Source organism: Macadamia integrifolia, chromosome 13 (assembly GCF_013358625.1).
Source record: "Macadamia integrifolia cultivar HAES 741 chromosome 13, SCU_Mint_v3, whole genome shotgun sequence".
NCBI lineage: Eukaryota > Viridiplantae > Streptophyta > Magnoliopsida > Proteales > Proteaceae > Macadamia > Macadamia integrifolia.
In genome coordinates, this window is record NC_056569.1 from 19,402,134 (window position 1) to 19,407,754 (window position 5,621).

The following is a 5,621-nucleotide window of genomic DNA, read 5'->3' on the forward strand; positions in this document are numbered from 1 at the left end:
AATTAAAGTGTCAATTTGGAATAGGAAAAAAAAAAAAAAGATTCGGATTTTATGATATTGTAGGTTAAGATTGTATCTTCATGTGGTTGTAATTCCCTTCGCAACTCTATTTGTTTGAACATGTTATTTTGATTTTGAGGTTATGAAAATTATTTGATATTCAGTTTGGTTTTAATTCATACATATTGTTTCTTGAACCATACCGATTGGCACCTTTATCGTTCACCATTCCAGCCAGGAATTTAAATCTTGGTTTAACCCCACATTAACTATTTCAGCTAGGCGTAATACTATGAAAGAGAAAAAAAAAAAAAATTGTCCTTTTTAGATGAAAAAAAAAATTTGTTTTTTTTAGATAAAAAAATGGCTTTTTGATATTGAATCGGCCTGATCAAATGGTCGATCTGTATTGGTATAATGTCGATAATAACTTAATATAGGGTACCCAATACCATGATTTAAATCCTTAATTCTAGAAATCCAATTACAAGTCCATTCATCATTGGTGAAGCTAGAGAGTGTATATGACCGGTAGATATCGCAAAAATGAACATGGATGATTTGGATGTGCAACTTGAGCATGAAAATGACAAATCTTCCATATATTGTGTGGCTGCAATGGGGATGCGTTAAATAGAAAAATTGACAGAGAATCTTTATTTATTTATTTATTTATTTTTGGTAGCAACTAGAGTCTTCACCTAACTAGGTCTGACAGGTTTAAGGTCCGTTTATAATCTGATTAGAGTTCGTTTAGAACTCCATTTATTGAATCTAACAAGTTTAATGTTCATTTAAAACATAATTATAATTTGTCTAGAACCCATTTAAGTAATAAATGTGTCATTACACCATTTAAGGTCCGAGTAAGACCTCTTTAATCTGATTATTAGTAGTCCCATTAAAAATCGATATCTAATCCATCGTTTATAATGAGACCGTGCTTAGTATACGAGGATCGATTACTTAAACGAGTCAATCACAAGTGCAAGGTCCAAGGTCCAGCTCCTTCTTCTGTGCATGTGAGGCAGTGATGATGAAGATTCTAGCATCCTTGCGGGTCCCACACAACTTACAAACCCTCTGTTTTTAATGGCTTAAACCATTGATTTTCATTCTTCTTCTTAAGTCTCTGCATTCCCCCTTTCTCTGTTCTTATCACTGAGAAAGAGACATGTCTTAATCCCAAAGATTTCTGATTCTCTCTTCCTATCTCAGGGATTCTTCTATAAAGCCCCATTGCTGCTTCACTCAGAATCTCTGGTTGAGTGGAAATGAAAATGGCGGTAGATGTAGAATTAAGGATTCAGTTCTCTTAAAACAACCTAAAAAAATATCTTCACCCATGGGAGGGAAAGATATTTTTGATTTTGTACAATTAAAGTGTCAATTTGGAATAGGAAAAAAAAAAAAAGATTCGGATTTTATGATATTGTAGGTTAAGATTGTATCTTCATGTGGTTGTAATTCCCTTCGCAACTCTATTTGTTTGAACATGTTATTTTGATTTTGAGGTTATGAAAATTATTTGATATTCAGTTTGGTTTTAATTCATACATATTGTTTCTTGAACCATACCGATTGGCACCTTTAACGTTCACCATTCCAGCCAGGAATTTAAATCTTGGTTTAACCCCACATTAACTATTTCAGCTAGGCGTAATACTATGAAAGAGAAAAAAAAAATTTGTCTTTTTTAGATGAAAAAAAAAAATTTTTTTTTTTAGATAAAAAAATGGCTTTTTGATATTGAATCGGCCTGATCAAATGGTCGATCTGTATTGGTATAATGTCGATAGTAACTTAATATAGGGTACCAAATACCATGATTTAAATCCTTAATTCTAGAAATCCAATTACAAGTCCATTCATCATTGGTGAAGCTAGAGAGTGTATATGATTGGTAGATATCGCAAAAATGAACATGGATGATTTGGATGTGCAACTTGAGCATGAAAATGACAAATCTTCCAAATATTGTGTGGCTGCAATGGGGATGCGTTAAATAGAAAATTGACAGGGAATCTTTATTTATTTATTTATCTATTTTTGGTAGCAACTAGAGTCTTCACCTAACTAGGTCTGACAGGTTTAAGGTCCGTTTATAATCTGATTAGAGTTCGTTTAGAACTCCGTTTATTGAATCTAACAAGTTTAATGTTCATTTAAAACATAATTATAATTTGTCTAGAACCCATTTAGTAATAAATGTGTCATCACACCATTTAAGGTCCGAGTAAGACCTCTTTAATCTGATTATTAGTAGTCCCATTAAAAACCGATATCTAATCCATCGTTTATAATGAGACCGTGCTTAGTATACGAGGATCGATTACTTAAACGAGTCAATCACAAGTGCAAGGTCCAAGGTCCAGCTCCTTCTTCTGTGCATGTGAGGCAGTGATGATGAAGATTCTAGCATCCTTGCGGGTCCCACACAACTTACAAACCCTCTGTTTTTAATGGCTTAAACCATTGATTTTCATTCTTCTTAATTCTCTGCATTCCCCCTTTCTCTGTTCTTATCACTGAGAAAGAGACATGTCTTAATCCCAAAGATTTCTGATTCTCTCTTCCTATCTCAAGGATTCTTCTATAAAGCCCCATTGCTGCTTCACTCAGAATCTCTGGTTTCCCTTGCCCAGATAACTTTTCCTTTTTCGTTTGCTTTTACCGCTTCTGGGTTGGTGAAGATTTACTTGGACTCCTGAGCTTCATTTGAAATTTCATTCAATTGCATAAGGATTTGGTGGGTTTCGAGTTTCCTATTTGATTCTTGAGGAGGTTTCGTTATAATCGATGAGGAATCAGTAAAGATTACAGGATCGAAGTTATTAGGGGCCTTGCACGAGTTAAGTGGGATTGAAATAACCCTAGGCTTTAAGGAACCGGGTGGATTTACAGATATATCTAGCTTACATGGATCTGGATAGAGGGGGCGAATCTCAGCCATAGATATATAATCGGTCACATGTCAACAGTAGCTATTTCACTGCACTTCACCGCATATGATCTACACTGCAAAGGATGTTTTTCCTCTTAGGCCCTTTATGTTCAGAAAATTTCAGTCTCATCTAACCAAAAAGTGTTAAATGATTTGTTCTGGTAAATAGAAATGGTTTGGTTTGATGCTAGATTTTTTAGGTTAAACCAAAATCAAAGTTTGATAAACGTTTTCAAATATTGAAACCAAACCTATTTATATGTGGTTTAAATTTAAATGGTTTTCTTAGGTTTTCTAATTTTTTTAATCCAATAAGGCTTCTTTACCTTTTAAGTTTCTATTAAAAAGGATGTAAAGTTAATATTGAATGACTTAAACTTAAGCTTTGATTGAAAAAACAAATGCAGAAAAAAAGGGCACGTTTGATTTTGTTTTTAGAAACGGTTTTTCCATTTTTCTCTGCTCAAAAATGAAAAAACACCCTAAAACCCGTTTAATTTTTCTATTTCGTTTCACTTGTTTTGGGAAACAGAAATAAAAATTTATGTCTATTTCTATGTCTGGAAACAAGAATGGAGAAACAAGTTAGACTTATTTTTCTATTTCTAGAAACAATTGGGAGGGACAAAAATTGTGAAAAACCTGATACTTCACTCGATCTACCCAAACCCCAATCCATTGTTGAAATTTCTCACTATTCAGATGTTGTGTTTCCAACCCGATTGTGTGAAGCTTATAATTTCAAATTGCTTTTATCCTTCTGAAACTCATCGCTATGAAGCATATCTGCAATTCCAACATCATGCCTTCGCTCGTAAGTTGTATACCTACAATGTTGTGCCTTCACTGATGTCTTGATTTCGACTACACTGTTGAAAACGTTTTGAGAAATAGAAAATTTAAACACTTTTTTACAATTCTAAAAATCATTTCTTAGCACAGAAATGATATCGTTTCTACTGTTTCTAGACATACAAACAGGGGAAACAAAATCAACGGGCCCAAAGTCTATTACTTAGAGAGAGAGAGAGAGAGAGAGAGAGAGAGAGAGAGAGGGCTGAAGCGTTGAAGACCTAGAAGAAAGTTAGGTATCAAGGAAACAAATGTTCAAGATACAATACATTTTCATACGATACTAAATTAGGCCATGAATTATTGCATCACAAAGTGAGGTCACCATTCAGAACGACCTAGCCAAATTTGGATAACCATTTAAGAATGAGGCTCAGGAAGATCTGTCAATTCTTCATTTTAAGTGCTTCTTTTTTACTAAGCTGAGTTGGTGTTTTAGTGACTTGGGAGGTAAAATTGCTAAGCTACCTATATAAAGGAGTTAGCAGGAAGGGACGCCGTGAAAGCATATCCAAAGCACCACGTACTAAGCTGGTGAAGATGAGAAGACCAGGAGGCAAGGGCTGCTCAATGGCCTCCCTCATTATTACCACTCTTCTAGTGGTAATGGTATCTCTTAGCTTGCCACTGAAGACCACTGCAAACTACTTCTACAACCCTCCACCACCCCCTCATCATCATCATCATCATCATCATCATCATCCCCCTCTTTCTGACCTCTACAAACCACTACAACCACATCCACCAGCATCACCTAAGGCACCATACAAGCCACCCTCACCTCCGCTGCCAGTCCACGCGCCACCTCCTCTTCACCACTAATAAGAAAGGCTTGGAGACAAAATGGTAAGCTTCTTATAGATACTTAATAAAGCCTTAAGATTCTTACTTTAGTGTAGATAGGACTAACTATTTAAATATTAGAACATATCAACACAATTTATGAACATTTTCCTGTTTCACTTTTTTTTTTCTTGCAGGGATGAGATTTGTTAGGATGGTGAGAACAAATAGAAAGGAGGGCTGGTTGCTGATCTTCTACGTAATAGAAGGGAAGAGAATCCCCTGTGTGATTCTTCTTCTTGCGATAACATAGTAATAATCATGGAAAGGCTCCGGGGTGGAAAAGGAAGAAGGGGAGAAGAGATGAGAGAGAGAGAGAGAGAGAGAAGCTTTAATCACTTTCCAGGAAAATAATGTAATGGAAAACATGCTTGAGCAGCTTTAAGTCAATTGTTAGTACCTTTTCTTCTATTTAGTCCAAATATTTGTTACTGTTTTATTTTCTGCAATCTTAAAATTAATCTATTGGGATTGTCTAAATGATACTTCTCTCTCTCTCTCTCTCTCTCTCTCTCTCTCTCTCTCTCTCTCTCTCTCTCTATATATATATATATATATATATATATAATATATAATATATAATATAAAATATATGTATGTATTTATATATGGGTTAATCTGTTTGTAACCGAGCAGGTTACGAACAAAATTTGTAACCAGACATTAGATAACCTAGTACATAGTTCAGATCAATTTTAATTGAGGGTAATTGACGTAGTTTCACAATATTAATTGACCCCTATTAATTGATTTCTTTTTCCCAAATTCAACCCTTTTAGTTCAAGGGCATAATAGGAAATTCAACCCCAAGATCCCATCCCAATCGCAAACTTCTTTATTCGATTTCCTGCTTTTAACCCTTTCACAAAAAAACAACAATATGCTTAACTCGCCGGAGCAGAAAACCAGATATTGAACTTTCTTTGAAGGAGATCGAGCGTTTCGTGAAGGAGATCGAAAAAAGCAATAGCTGCACAAGAGA

General features: G+C 34.8%; 1 long non-coding RNA gene across 1 annotated transcript; it reads left to right on the forward strand.

The window, feature by feature from the left end:
- Positions 1-4,207: 4,207 nt before the first annotated feature.
- Positions 4,208-5,119, forward strand: LOC122060197. Its single transcript, XR_006134276.1, has 2 exons — positions 4,208-4,642; positions 4,777-5,119. It is a non-coding gene; the product is annotated as an uncharacterized LOC122060197 (long non-coding RNA).
- Positions 5,120-5,621: the final 502 nt, after the last annotated feature.